Genomic DNA, 16,630 nt, shown 5'->3' with positions numbered 1-16,630 from the left:
TGTGCATTCTTCCTCCACAATGTTTCTGGGTCTTTCCTGCCCACCTGCACACTAATAGCCAACACCTTGGTCCACACCATCTCTTCTTTTATCCTTTACTGCAGTTGTCTGCCAACTGCTCTTCCTGCCCATGGTCTTTCCCTTTATCTGTGCATCAAAGTAAGATATTTAATCTTCCTAAGGTACCACTCTAATAAATTACACCCTGATAAGGAACCTATATAATAACTCCCTGTTGACACCACATGCAAACCAAATTCTTCAACTTGTTTTCAAGTTTTCCATAGCTTAATCCCACTCTATGTTTCTTACCACATACCTCCTTTCCCTTGAATGTGATCCTTCTGCTCATGTCAGTTGTAATACTCCTGACACTATTCATATAATAACATTATTACTACATTTTTGTATTCATTCTATTATCTATCCATGCTTCTATCTGTAGTACAGGGCTTTTAAAAATCAAAGTTCTTTAATGAATTCCCTGTGTTTCTACACTGTTCCTTTTAGACAACTTCCCCCTTTCCTCCTCATCAGAATTATTTTTCTTTGCATATCCAGAATTTCATTTTTGAGAGCTTCTTACCCATCCATAGGCTGACTTATCCTATAAAATTGTTGTTCCATGATTACCTTTTAAGCTTATCTGCTTATCTTTTTTCTGGACCCTTTGACATCTACTCTCTCAAAATGTTGTTTGCATATCAGACTATTGCCAACTTTCCTCTCCTCTATCACAAATTCTAAGATAGAGTGATTGATCACTTTCTTCCCAAGTTCCCATTATTTCCATTCCAGCAGCCAGTTCCTTTTGATAAGAATCAGATCCAAATGAGAATTTCCCCTCTCAACTCCCAGTTTTTGTTTATCCTCTTTCCACACAGCTTTCAAAAGACTCTTCTTAGATCACAGTTCCAACCCTATCATTCCTCCAAGCCAAGAACCTGATGCCTCCCAGGGGAAGATACCGTTTCCTTAGCTTGGCATTTAAAACCATTTTCAGTTTTAGTGGACAATGCTGTCCTTCCCAGTTATCTATACTCTAGCTTCCCAAGCCTTCTTGCTGTTCTTTCCATTCCACATCCATTTCCCAGCTTTTGTGCCTTTGGACAGTGTTGGAAGTGTATTCTCTTTTCTTCTGCTCTTAGAATCCTTCATGTGCATCAAGGCTCAGCCCCTGAGCCACCTCAGTGACTCCATCAGCAGCCTTCTCTTTAGCATCTACTATGTTTTGGGCTGGAGATACAAATACAGAAAATGAAACAAGTGCCTTCCTCAAGGAGCTTACATTCTCCTTGGGGCAGGTGAGGGGGAGGGGGGAGTGTATATTTGTTCACAGTCAGTACATTTAGAATGCATATGTATATGTATGTATGCTACTAACTGAGAAGATCAAGAAAGGTTTCTCCCAGGAGTTGACATTCTTGCCCCTTCCTCCATCTGGCCAGATGTCAGCCTCAAATTTTTCTTCATTACTTTTGTAATGGCAGAAGGGAACGCACCAAAAAAACTTTTGTATCAACCAATACAAAATGAGTTATATATGTATACACACACACACATATATATACATATACATATACATATATACATATATATATATACATATACATATATTTATATATATTGCATGCTATTATAAGCTCCCTTTCTTGACTCCATCTCATCTAATTCTATGGCTTTTCCAGCTCCCATAAACAAGTTGAAAAAGGGCCATGTGCCCCTACTATCACATCAACACCTTCCTTCATATCATTAATAGGGGGCAGAAGTCTTCCTCCATGGTCTAGTGCTGATGTGATGTTTTTGGCATTCAGGTGCCCTGGTCGCCTTAGATTTTTTTCCCTATCCAAGAAAACCACCGAGAATCTTACCAGAATTTTTTCTACATTCACATCTTTATGAAGAATTCTGTTTGATATGGCAATAGAGAGTCTGCTGGAATTACATTGATAATGCCCTAGTTGTTACTGCTCTGTCCCTTTTCCTCATATTGCCATTCATATACTTACCAGTTTACTTGCTGTATGCCTACTTCACCTGCCCTGTAGAATATAAGCCCCCTGAGATCAGGAACTGTTTTTCTTTTTGTCATCGTATCCCCAGTGTTTCTTGCAGTCTGTTGTGCATGGCAGGCATTTAATAAACGTTTGTTCAAATAGATTATATAGATAATATAATATATATAATATATATTATATTCCTAGACCTTTTGAGGGGCAAAATTGTCATTAAAACAAGTCACAAAGTTAATAGGTCTCCAGCTTTTGACAGAGAATAAAGTGCTCCAGCTCCTGCTTCTCTGTCATTTCCCTTCCCCCTTGAAGATACTTTCAGAATGGCTTTCTCATCACTTTAAAACTGTAAATATGCTTTAAAACATGCAAAGAGGTTTTCAAGTACTTATAAACTGTGAGGTTATTATCGTACAAGCAAGTTACTTGAGTGCGTGGCATTCCTCTGTGTTACTCTCCTGACAGCTCCAGGCAGTTCTATTGTCCTATCTGGAAAAGGACTAGTACAGTAGATAAGACTCCCTTATTTCTTTAAAAGGTGAAATAACCTCATGGAGTAGGTGCCTTATGTTCCAGGGGTGGAGTAAAAGGCCTTCTGAGCTTTCTGAAATACAGACACACTTCTCCCAGACAAGTAGGTGCTTAACTTAAAGTGGAACCATCAAGGACAAAACTGCTAAAATTAAACTAACCAGCTGTTCTCCTTTGCTGCAGACACCCACATGCAGATTATACTATCTTTTCCTATTCCAGCTTTCCCTTTCCTTGGGACCAGGACTCCCACACAGCAGCCCCTTAAAAGCCAGAATTTTGAGACAGTTGCCAGTGTGCCACCCACTCATGAAAACAGGGTTGATGAATCTCAAGACCAAACAGCCGGGGTACCTACACATGTGCTGTGGACCACACAGAAGCCAGGTCATGCCCTGAAGGGTTTTGGCCATAGTTACCTGGGGAAGGGAGGGGGCGGATTGAATGGTGCCAGTCATTGTTGCAACTAGAGCAAAATCTCTTCAAGCTGAGTGACACCTTAGCCTCCCTTTTTTTGCAGGTGTTCCTTTAAATGTTAAGTGTAAACCATGACATCTTTTTGTTTGGACTCACATAATAACTCCAGTGTGTGAACTCTTAGGTAGCTAAAAAGATACTAGAGTTTTCAATACTTTTTGAGATAGCAGAGTTAGCTGTGTTCCACCTTTCAGAACTGGAGATCAAAGAACACACAGGCTGCTGTGTTTGGGACTCAGGGTGTGTCTTCAGGTTAACTCTGATCAAATCCATTCACAAGGTTTATTAATAAGTCATGGGAATATAGTAGATACTGTTTGCTGGTGGGCAGCTGAATAAAAAAGATGATGGCTTTACAATTGGGCTGAACATTTTCAGCTGAGTGCTAAATTATTCTTGATAAATGTGCTGCTCTAAGCCAACCTTTACAGAAGAGATAAAATACTTTTTGTTTGTATTGTAAAAGCAATTTGTCCTTTTGTTAGATAAGGCTATAAAATTGTTTTGCTTTTCGAAATCTTTACATTCCCTTCTGCTGGTAGTTTAAATAGATTGTTCTGTTTATAGAATATATTAAAAATTCATTGGCGTTTATGTAGTACCTTTTCTGAAAAGCTAAAAGTACATTTGGAAAGGTAGGGTTGTAGAAGGGGGAAGCTCTAGATACCTGAGGCACTGAAAGCTAAGGGGCATGGCAAGAGTCATACAGCTATTGTGTGTGGGAAGGAGGACTTGAGCCTGTCTTCCTGACTCCAGGTATATTGCTTCTCATTGTATAATAATTACTAAATCAGTTCTTACCATAGATTGATGGAAAGCTTAACTATCCAAATTTTATAGATTATCATTTATAACTAAAATTTGTTATACACATTTTATGTTTTCTGAATGAATGGTTAGATAGGTATATGAAAGAAAGATAAAGCATTTATTAAGTACTTACTTTATATCAAGTTGGCTAGGTGGCACAGTGGATTGAGAACCTGGGCCTGGAATCAGGAAGACCTGAGTTCAAATGTGACCTCAGACACTTAGTAGCTGTGTGACCTTGGGCAAGTCACTTAACCCTGCTTGCCCCAGTTTCCTCATCTGTAAAATGAGCTGGGGAAGGAAATGGCAAAACATTCCAGTATCTTTGACAAGAAAATCCCAAATAGGATCATGGAGAGTCAGACGCAATTGAAAAACAACTCAGCAACAAAAATATATTGAGTAACATGCTAATAAGCATTGGAGATGCGATGCAGAAAAAGTCACTGACTTGCATTCAGTGGCGCAGAGCAACACATTCAGGAAAGTGGTGTCCAGAGAGGAGAGCTTTGGTGTGACGAGTCACAGAGATGGGCGAGAGTTGATGAATAAGGCTGCCAGTTGATTTGCCCTTTCCAAAAGCAATGGTGCTATTGATTAGATTACTGTGCCCAGATCAAGAGGTAGGAGAAGAAAAGGTGGGGGTGGGGGAGGATTTAGAGCTATGGAGTGGATGTTCATATGGAGGCAAGATGGCTTGGATGGGTCTGGATGACTGTTAGGAAGCAAACATAAAGCATGGTCAAAGGTGCTAAGTGATCTAATCAGAACTATGATCCATATAGTTCCACAAATTGCAACAGAAAGTAGATTTTATTATGATCATCGTAATTGTTCTGGCGATTATTTATATACACATTTGTACGTTTTACATATATATGTATAAAATGTACTGTACTTACATTCTAGCAGATAAAATGTCAAGATAGAAATGATAAAAATATATTATTACTCAGGAGACATTAAATATAAATGCTTATATAATGAATTATTTCTTTTATTTCTCATTCTTCACATTGGTACTAGAGTTATTTTCCTTACACATATATCAAATCATGACATTTCTCTACTGAGATGCCTTCATTGGCTTTCCATAGGTTACAAAGAAAAATTAAAGCTCCTTAGCTTGGCATTCAAGCACCTCAACAGTCTGGAGTCACCTTAACTTTCCAGCCTTATTTTGTCCCTTTCGCTCTCACTAGTCCATATTCCATCCAAAGTAGACTATTCAATTAAAATCAATCCAACAAACATTTAGTAAGCACCTGATGTCCACAAGGCATTGCGCTGGATACAGAATATACTAATAAAAAATGAAGTTGTCTCGGTGCTCAATGATTTTATATTCTATGAGGAAGGATGCTCATGAAAATTACGAACTAAACATAAAGGAACTTCAAAAGGTCTGATTTGAAAAGCATTTTTTAACAGTAGAATAGGAATTCCAGAGTTCAAGCTGAAAAGATAGGATAGAGTGAAATAGAAGATGGATTGACAAGGATGGGTGTGAGAAATAAGGGAGTGGTAGCCAGGGAAGGAAACTTCAGTCTAGACAGCCTGCATCTCAGAATCACAGGGACTGAGCTAAGCTAGTCAGGCAAGTAGGTGGTCAGTCCCCTTCACAGGAGCAATGCTAATGTTGATTGATTTCATTATCAATCCCTGAGCAACAGATGAAGAGGGTGCTATACGTGCAAGAAAGCAGGGCGGATGGCAAAGTGTTTGCACTGGCTAAGCCCTGGTATGTTAATATCAGGAAGTTTTAGTCACTCACCCCATCCTTTCCTGCTTCCTTGTCATTCCTCATATTTTTCTCTGTCCTTGCCTTCTTTCATTCTACCCTCCTTCCCCACCTCATTTATTGAATGTGTACCTGCCCTATAAAGGCCATCTTCCCCATGAAACCTCTTCCCTGGGCTTCACATAGCCCTTTGTTACACCTTTCTCAGGGATTCATGTATTTCTTTGTATTATAGTTATTTGTGATTGTCATATCCCTGTACTAGAGTGTGTGTTCATCCTTCGTTGCTGAAGAAGACCATACCCTCAGAGAAATAACGACATGACTTGCACTTCACTTTGTTTTGAATGAGGGAGGGCTGTGCAGGTCACCAGCCTCACTTCTCCTCCAGAGCCATCTGAATCCAGTGACCAGATATTCATCAGGATGACTGGAGATGACCCAGGATGAGGCAATTGGGATTAAGTGACTTGCCCAAGGTCACACAGCTAGTGAGTGTCAAGTGTCCAAGGTGAGATTTGAACTCAGGTCCTCCTGACTCCTGCACTGGTGCTCTATCCACTGCACTACCTAGCTGCCCCTGTACTAGAGTATAAGCACCATGAAGGGAGGAACCATGTCATAGCTAAACTTAGTATCTCCCCCAGCACTGAGTGCAGAACCTTCAGATCATTTTTTTAAAATTCAGTTTTAGTTTCAGTTCCAGATTCTCTTCTATCCTCTCCCCCACCCACCGAGAAGGCAAAAATACAAAACCCATTACCAGTATGAAGTCAAGAGAAACAGATTTCTGCATTAGCTACATAAAAAAAAAAAAAAGAAAGAAAGAAAAAGAAAGAGGAAAAAATATGCTGCAGTCTGTACTCTGAACCCGTGTTCTCTATCTGGAGGTGAATAGTGTGTTTCATCATGAACCCTTTAGAGCTGTGCTCAGTCATTGTGTTGGGTCAGCGTTACTAACTCTTTCATAGGTGACTATTCTTCTAGCATTGCTGTTATTTTGAAAATTGTTTTTCTGGTGTTGTTCACTTCGCTACGTATCAGTTCATATAGATCTCTCCAGATGTTTGTGAAACCACCTACTTTTTCATTTCTTACAGCACAGTTGTATTAAATCACAATCATATACTACAACTTGTTCAGCTATCCCACAGTTGATGGGTATCCCCTCAATTTCCAATTCCTTGCCACCACAAAAAGAACTACTATAAATGTTTTTGCAAATACAGGACTTTTCCTTTTTCTTTGATTTCTTTGGAATATAGACTTAGTAGTGGTATTGCTGGATATATATAGTTAAATTACTTTGGGAGCATAGTTCCAAATTGCTTCCTAGAATGGTTAGACTCATTCGTAGCTCTACTGACAGTGCATTAGTGTACTTATATTCCCACATCCCCTCCAGGATTCGTCATTTTCTTTTTCTGTCATCTAAGCTAATAGGAGTATGAAGTGGTATCTCAAGAGTTTTTTTTATTTTTATTTCTCTATTAATGATTTGAAGCATTGTTTCATATGGCTATTTTTAGCTTTAACTACTTCCTCAGAAAATTACCTGTTTGTATCAACTGGGGAATGACATTTATTCTTATAAATTTAGCTTAGTTCCCTATATATTTGAGAAATAAAACCTTTATCAGAGAAACTTAGTGCAAAGGTATTTTTCCCACTTTCCTGCTCTTCTTCTCATTTTAGCTGCATTGGTTTTATGTGAAAACTTTTCAGCTTTATGTAACCAAAGTTATCCACTTTACTTCCCATGAACCTCTCTATCTCATATTTGGTTATGAACTTTTCCCATATCTATAGATGACAGGTAATTTCTTCTGTGTTTCACTAATTTGTTTTATATATAAATTATGTACCCATTTTGAGCTTATCTTGGTATGTGATGTGAGATATTGGTGTATGACTAATTTTTGCTGGACTGCTTTCCAGTTTTCCTAGCAGTTTTTGTCAGATAGTGAATTCTTGCCCCAATAGCTTAGGATCTTTGTATACAGTAAGTGTTCAATTAATGTTTGTTGAGTTATGTTTAATATTCTGAATACAACTAAGCTCCTAGTTTATTTAGAAACTCACCATATGCAAATTCTGTCACCTTTATTATAAAAAAAAAAAGCTTTCTTCTTCAAATGTCATTTTATTATTTTCATTTCACATCTTAAAATACCCTGAATTTATAAAACCTCTAAATTGCACTTATGGTTTGAATTCTTAACTTTCATTTTTGGATAAATAAGAAACCCTTGGGGTTATGTGGGGGCCTTGATACAGGGATATGTTTGGGTTCATGCTTACACCTGCCTGATCCTTTTTTCCCAGAATGCAAAAGACTTTGCATGCTGCTAAAGAAAAGGAAACCACAACAACCTTTAGAAATGTGTTACTGAAGACATACATACACACACACACACACACACACACACACACACACATACACACGCACACACACACACGCAGTCATAGGCTCAGGACTTTCAATTCTAGTCAGGACATCTTGTCCTTTCCTTCCCAATTGATACTTCATTCTTGATTTTGATTTATTAAAGGAATATTGTGGGCTACAGTTCAAAAGAATCATAGGACCATAGATTGGAACAGTTGAAATATTTATCAAGATGACAGTTAAAAAATTTTTTTGGACCAGGACAAAGTCTTCTTTAGTATTTGGCTGTATTATGGACAGGGGTTATAATTCCAAGGAGGTTCTATATGTAGGACATAAGCTCAGCTGATATTTAGTTTCTTGACTTTCCTGCCACTAATGACCGGTATATCCTACTCCCTTCACATTGTGTTCACTCCCAACTTACACCCTAGTAAAAATTTCATCTCATTCATAGTAGGAATATTATAAGATGTAAGGCAAAATTGTCACTAATCATCAATATGACAATCTCAACTAGGGTTTTCAGTTGACATCTCAACATCTAAGCTGCTGTGAAGTTGTAAAAGGTTTTCTTGTGTCATGTGTGGAGAGAAGTAAAGCAGGAATCTTAATCAAGCAGGAATGTTACTTGGAGTCCAAGTACTGGGGCAGATCTGAAGATATCAGACTAAAGATATCTGAAGGTGTCAAAGGTCAGAATAATCAGGAGACTTGAAGGATTGGGCATATCCCAAACGTCAAGACAGGCAAAGATTCATAGTCTAGGGCCAGCACTTTGTAGTGGTGTCACTAAGTGAGCGTTGGTCAAATCACGTTTGCCCTGTAGACTCTGTGCTGGGCCTCATCCAAGTCCTAGACTTGCAGATGTGCATACAGAGGAAGAATGATATCCACAGATGTGCCTTGGTTCTGCCTGCAGCAGGGGCAAAAAGGCTAGGATTACAGGGAGGCCCCTGTACCTTTTCTAGGCCTCTTGTTTAGTGAATGCCATATTGGCATCTACAGGGGAATTTTGAGAAGAAACTGGGTGGGAACCAGAGGGCAGTCTGCCAGAAGCTTGGAGCATCAGGATTGGCGCACTCTTTGTTTCCTGGTATAGAGTAGATCCATTTCCCAGGGTATCAGATAGATGTGTCTCCTTTCTGAAGAAAAGATTTGAAGGTTTAAATTCCTGTTCACTTTTGTGCCTGTAGAAGTTTGCTGTCTCCTTTCCAGAATACAGCTTCAGGGGCCATGATGTCTCATCCCTGCTGATATATGCATGCCAACGGCAGTGTCATACACAGCAAACACAGAGCTGCCATTCAGGTTTTACAATCTGTGTTCAGGAAATTTTTAAAAAATTCTTAAGTTCCTTCTAACACTGATAGATCTTCCTTTGACCTTAGCATATGAAGGGCCAATTCCAGGAAAGAACCAAAGTAAACATGAAGACAGTAGCAGAGAGTCACCAGTGCTCAAGAAAAGGAGGGACAGCATGAAGGAGAGCATTGGCCAGGAAAGTTTGCAAAGGCATATTATTTGGTTACCTTTGGTTAGTCTTTGTCCTGCTGTCTCAGTAATGACTATGGTTGATTTTAAGTGTAGCAGGTCTTGCAAAATGGGAGGTCACAAAGCTTTGACTATTAAGGGATGATGGAAAGAATCAAAGAATAAAGAGTGGAGCTAGGCCTGGAGCTTTTTAAGAATAAAGAGATGGTCTGCTCTTTGCTCTATACCTCTTCTCCTCTGACAATAAGACTGAATGCCCTGAGCAACCTCATGCAGGGTGAAAAAGGTGAATCTGGTAGCAGAAGAACTTAGACAGAAAGGAGCATATGGGAAGATGGGTGTGCCTGGAGGGGAGGAGTCAGCTTTGGATCTGGATGGGAGGGGCTATCTTTAAGGATGAGTCAGGGACCCCTTGGTTACTCATGTCCCTTACTTCCCCAACTGAGGGGACAGTGGCTCCCTGGAAGACTTGGCCATGACTGAAATAGCAGAAGATGCTTTCTCTCTCCCTGTTGAAGCAGCTGAGGGGAAGATTCGAAACTAAGTGTGTGAACTATATCTTTTTAAAGTCTTGGGTTCAGGGGCATCCCTATAGATTGATTTGGGGTTACCTGGTTATGGAAGGAGCATAGATGTCCAGAAGCTACAGTAGTTGTTTTAAATATATTTGGTTTTTAATTCCATTTGCTTCTATGGTTATGAGTAAAGAACAATTTAACTCATACCTGTGTGTGACTGACTCCATTATGCCGTACTCCTGTGACTGGAGTCTTTTAAAATTTAGAAGTCAAGGGGAAGAGGATCGAGTCTCTCAATACATGGACTCACCACGGGCCATGAGAGTCCAGTTGCATAAATCTACATATATCACACAGAAGATGATAGACTATTCCTGTTATCCATAAAATGGGCAGAGTTGGAGACAGAGGGTGTGGATCTTCTGGGAACAATAGAGAGCCTGACATTTCCCTGGCATGACCTGTGTTGTAGGGTAGTATATAAGCACAGGAGTGAGCATGGAATTCTCAGTCCATCCCCCTTATTAATAAAGAGGGTCAGAGTGATGGGCCGTACCACTGGCTGTGGTTAAAGGACAAGTAGCAACATAATTCATTGTTTGAAGAGTGACTTATTTACACAAGTTCTGCTCTTTATAGCCCTGATGAGTTTGGCCTCAGGTTGTAAATGTTAAACATATGTCACATTATATCAGAAATACTGTTCGGTGACCTGCTTTGAAATCAAGGATATATAAACGATTTTCTTTCCAAAGGTTGAGAAAGAACTAAAAGGGGCTCTTGGTAGGATGTGTGTGTGCATGTGAATGTGTACATATGTGCATGTGTGTGTGTGTGTGTGTGTGTGTGTGTGTGTGTGTGTGTGGAGAGAGAGAGAGATATTTGGGGGTTTTTTGTTGTTGTTTTTTAGTGACAGAGCCTTAAGATTTAGCTATGCAAAAACCCAAATGGCTCTATTTGTCAGTCCTTTTCAGGGAGGAAAATCATCTGTCAATCAAATCAAGTCATACCTGTCTGTCTTGTGTGACTCTTCTCCATGTTCTCCCCAAAGTTCATTGTAAGTCTTGACTCAGAGGGCCAAAGAAAAGGAGTAAGAAATGAGACCTAGGGTAGAACCACCATAAAAACGATGAATAAAAGGTTACAGAGAGGCAAATTTTGGTCTGATGTCAAAAAAAAAAAAAAAACTTCCTAACAGCCCTCCAAAAAGTAGAGAATGGGCTACACTATGATACAGAGTGAGTCCCCCCTCATTGGAGACCTTCATATGAAGGCTATGTGACCACTCATTGGGCAAACTGTAGAGGGATTCTTTTTACATGAGGGTTGAACTAATTTATGTGCATTGAGTTCTCTTCCAACTCCAAGATTCTGTGTTCCTGTGAAAGTTTTAAGAGACAACATTGCAGTGGAGGAAAACCAAGCAAAGCATGAAATTTTGCTGATTTTAACTACAATATAATCAATCAACATATTTATCAAGTACCTACTGTGCTAGGCACTGAATCTACAAAGACAAAAATAAAATAGTCCCTGTTCTCAGGGAGCTTATATTCTGCCAGGGAATTCAAAATAAATAAATACAAAGCAGTTTGGAGGGGGTGGGATGATTTGGGAAAGGCTTCTTGGACAAGGGACTGAATGATTTGCTTCCTGAACGAAGTAAGGAATTTAGCATGAAGTCCAAGGAGTATTAGAAAGAGGTGATGAGACCCTGAACCACAATGGCAGATGAGCAGAGTGGAGTTATACGCAAGAGAGATTATAAGGATAGAAAGAAGATTTAATGAGATTATGTTTTTGTTTTGCTAATCATACTAGAGTTCATAAGTCCAGTATAGGATGGAAGGGAAATTTTTTTTTTCCCTTTTTAAAAAAATAGAATTTTTTTTCCCAATTACATATAAAGACAATTTTTAACATTCATTTTATAAATAAAATATTTATTTTCAAATTTTCTCCTTTCCTCCTATGCCTCCCCCTCCTTAAGATGATAAGTAATTTGATGTAGGTTATATATGTGTGCAATCATGTAAAACATATTTCCATATTAGTCATATTGTGAAAGGAGAACCAGAACAAAAGGAAAAAAACCAGACACACACACACACACACACACACACACACACACACACAAAGTGAAATTATTATGCTTCAGTCTTCGTTCATATTCCATCAGTTCTGTATCTAGATAGAATTTTCCATCATGAGTCTTTTGGATCATTGTATTGTTGAGAAGAGCTGTCAGTCATATTTCTATTACTGTGTACAGTGTTCTTCTGGTTCTGCTCACTTCACTGTGCATCAGTTCATACAAATCTTTCCAGGTTTTTCTGAAATCTACCTGCTTCTAAGCATTTCTTATGGCACAATAGTATCCCATTACATTCATGTACCCCAGCTTGTTCAACCATTTCCCAATTGATGGGCATCCCCTCAATTTCCAATTCTTGACCACCATAAAAAGAGTTGCTATAAATATTTTTGCACATGTGGGTCTTTTTCCCTTTTTATGATCTCTTTGGAATATAGACCTAGTAGTGGTATTGTTGGATCAAAGGGTATGCACAGTTTGATTGCCCTTTGGGCATAGTTCTAAATTGCTCTCCACAATGATTGGATCAGTTCACAATTCTACCAATAGTGCATTAGTGTCGAAATTTTCCCACATTCTCTCTGACATTTATTATTTTCCTTTTCTGTCATATTAGCCAATCTTATAAATGTGAGTTATTACTTTAATTTGCATTTCTCTAATCAGTAATGATTCAGAGCATTTTTTCATATGACTATAAATAAATTTGATTTCTTCATCTGAAAACTATTCATATCCTTTTCATATCTTTTGACCATTTATTTCCTTTCATAATAGATTGACCATTTATTAATTGAAGAATGGCTTATATTCTTATAAATTTGACTCAGTTCTCTATGTATTTGAGAAATAAGGCCTCTGTCAGACGCACTTGCTGTAAAAATTGTTTCTCAGCTTGGTGCTTGAAGGAAAGTTTTCTTAAAAATTATTTTCTTTATAGTCTATAGACTAATTTTGATGACACACCATTGCTCAAAACACATTTAGAGCTCCTGTCTTGGCATTGACTTCCAAGTCAATTTTGAAGACTCTTGTGATCATCTTTTAGTTATACTGTTTTTAGCTAAAATGGTATGTCATTTGGTCATCCATCTTATTATCAGATGCAGATTATAATGACTTTTATCTGTTTCAAATAAATAGATAAAATCTACCCTCAGAAGTCCAAGGTATGATGATATCAAGGATTTTTACAAGAATATACCTGACAGTTGTGTTTGTTTTTTTCAGGCAGTTTTATAGGAACAATCCTAAAGTTATTTCTTATCTGTGACAACATTGTTGGAATGAGTGTCTAATTAGCCACCTTGAAAGCAACAGGACTCACTTAGCTGTGTAAGTTCTGGAGTGTTTATTTAAAAATTGGTCATTTTTTTAGAGTCACACTTTTATTTGTGACTCATTTTCAAGCAGTATATTCAAAATATTATGAAATGTATAATTTCATAAATCACAAATTCCAATCTGTATTGTTAACAATCTTAAGAGCTACCTTTTTCTCAGTACAACATGGTCAGAAAATCACTTTGGCAGCTGAGGGAAAAAAATATTGGAGTGGAGAGAGACTTGAAACCAGCCAGAATGCTAATGAATAATCCAGGAATGAGGCAATAAGGACTTCATCAGGGTGGTGGCTGTGTGAGTTGAACTAATGAGATTCAATACAAGAGGTCTTGGGAAGGTAGAAATGAGAAGATTTTGTGATAGATTAGACACTTGGGCTTAGAAAGAGTAGGGAATTAAGGATGGCACTAAGGTTGCAAGCCTGAGTGACTGGGAGGGTGACTACAACATGGAAGGGGGGAAGGTTTGAGTACTATTTTGAGTTTAGCATGTTTACAAGACATACAATTTAAGATGTCCCAGAGGGATCAATGATTCAAAACTAGGGCTAGAACTCAGGAGTGGGTAACTTTCAGCCTCGAGGCCACATGTGGTCCTCTAGGTCCTCAAGTGCGGCCCTTTGAATGAATACTTTGAAGCTTGGACTCAGTCAAAGCCACACTTGCAGACCTAGAGGGTCACATGTGACCTCGAGGCTGCAGGTTCCCCACCCCTGACTAGATATGTAAACATAGGAGTCATTAGCGTGGTGATAATACCTGAACCTATGTGAGCTGATGAAATCACTGAGATAACAGAGAGGGATAGAGCCTTGGACAGCACCCATGTTTAGTGAACATGACCTCAGATGTATATCCAACAAAGGAGACTGAGAAGGAACAGTCAGGAGGAGAATCAGGAGAAAGCAGCATCAGAAAGGAAAGAGAAGTGAAGATCCATCCAGGAGAAGAAGATGTGATCAGCAATATCACAGGCTGCAGACAGTGCCAGAAGGCTAAGGATTGAGGAAAGTTCATTAGAGGCAATTAAAAGATTAGAAACAACTTTGGAAAGAACAGTTCCAGTTGAATAGAGTTTAACCACAAAAGAAAACAGAGATATTTGATTATATTGATCAGGGATAATCATATTGGGTGAGAGTGTTTTAAGGATGGGTGTGTTTATAGGCAGCAGGGAAGTAGCCAGTATATAAGGAGAGATTTAAGATTAATGAGAGAATGAGGGTGATAGTGGGGACAGTCTGCTGGAGAAGAAAGAATGGGATGGGGGTCAAAAAACAGGTAGAAGGGTTTGTCTTGGCAAAGAAATGGGTCACCTCTTCTTGTGAGGCAGGATAGAAGGAGGAGATAGTGGAGGGAGACAGCTGAGTGCTGTGAGTTTGAGAAGTTCTCAGTGAATGTCTTCAATTTTTTCAGTGAAATATTCAATTCAGTAAACATTTATTAAGTGCCTACTATGTGCCAGAGAATGTGTTAAAGAACTGGGGATACAAATAAGAAAAAGACAGTCCCTGCACTTAAAGAATTTATAGTCTAAGGAAGATGGAAGAGGCAGAGGGGAAGAGGGGACACCAGGAGGTACCTAGGCCTAGGGGCATCTTGTTCTGTAGAGTTCAAACCAAACCAACCTGCTGATGAAAAGTGAACAGTTAGCTGGAAAGTTGAGATCCTAATTTTATATAAAGGAAATTTGGGAGTGGAGTTTAAAGTTCCATCCTCCAATCAAAGGGGAGAAGAGGCTAATTAGATGGAAGGTATTGGGAGTTCAGACCAAGCAGAGCTTCAGATTAAAAGTGAAATATTGGGCAGGAGATGGGAAGGGGGAGAGCCAGGAATGGAGCTTGGGAAATTGGAAGAGGATGAGGTTTGAAAAAGTTGCTGGGATGAGTATATGGTATGTGGGCTAGTAAATTGATTCAGGTATAAAATGATTGCCTTGCTAAAGGGAAGACCCAGTCAAGATATATGTAACATAAATTTGTGGTTGACCTAGTCAGTATGGTTACATGATTTTTTGCAGCTCAGTTGAATAGCATGTGACAGGTCAGAGTCATCCATGATTTGAGTTTGGCAAGGGATGACCCTAGGACATGTCCTTAGCCCAACCCATTATCCCTCTGAGGTACTTATCTCAGGTATAAATTAAATATTCAGTGATCATCCAAATGCCTGGCATAATCCATAATAATGGGCATTTTCTCTCCATATTTTTCCTTTATAGATTATTAAATTGATTACTTTTGAGAAATCTTGAATCTCATTGAGGAGGCCCTATAAAATTATGAATCTTGATAGCAAACATAATGTCATCTGAAAATAGAAGCATGTGGAGGACCTCACCACTTATTGAGATTCCCTTTCCTCAGACATCTCCCATGATAGTGATAAATACCTTTATTGGCAAGCATACATCTCCCAATGTTATGCTTCAGTTGATAATAATCAGAGACTTATTTAACAGAGTTAGCTACTTGGTTGTATTTATCAAATAATCTTTTCTTGGGGTTTGAAAGATTCATTATTGAAGGAAAGTCTTTAAAATTTTTATTCTACCAATTCAAGCTTTTGGGCTAGCTAGGTTGGTACTCCTGTGGGGATGAGCCATTGGAGTATCTGCCCTATCAACTTTTGACAGTTCTTGCTGTGCTTATATGACTTTGAAAAGAATTCCCCAAATGTATCTTTCTTTATTGGAGAAGAAAAAGGAAGTCTGCCAAATAAGTAAGAAGACTATTGTCTGTCTGTCAATTAATGCCTTTTAATGAATGAGTGAATAGTGAAATTAAAAGGTACTTTTACTGGAAAGGCTGGTTAAAGTTTCAAAGGAAATATCTTTCTATGGACTCTGTATGTAGGATTAGAATAAACAGGCAAATCCACAATTAGATTCATGACAGGGAGAACTCTCAAATACTTAAATGGAATTGACAATCCCACTATTCTGGTGTTCCCTTTAAGAAATACAGGTCACTGATCTATCCCAGCTCATTCTGAGTGACTCTTTGTCCATGTCCTACCACAAGTTTATGCCGGAGTGATGGGGAAGGCGAGAGGGGGCATCCAGTGTGCTGGATACCTCTGTGCTTTCTTCTTAGGAGAAAGTTGTACCAGTGTGTTGCCCCACTTGCCTACCTGTTGTCCTTCATGCTTGCCCTGTGATCAGACAATAGTGGAAAGAGCACTGCCGGTATTTGGAGAAGGTAAACTGGAGTTCAGG

General features: G+C 38.8%; 1 protein-coding gene across 4 annotated transcripts in view; it reads left to right on the top strand.

The window, feature by feature from the left end:
* NTN4 (netrin 4) overlaps positions 1 to 16,630 on the top strand; it is a 164,908-nt gene that overhangs the window by 51,801 nt on the left and 96,477 nt on the right. The window lies entirely within an intron of this gene.

This window comes from Notamacropus eugenii, chromosome 3 (genome assembly GCF_028372415.1).
Source record: "Notamacropus eugenii isolate mMacEug1 chromosome 3, mMacEug1.pri_v2, whole genome shotgun sequence".
NCBI lineage: Eukaryota > Metazoa > Chordata > Mammalia > Diprotodontia > Macropodidae > Notamacropus > Notamacropus eugenii.
This window is presented reverse-complemented; position numbering and strand designations above follow the sequence as displayed.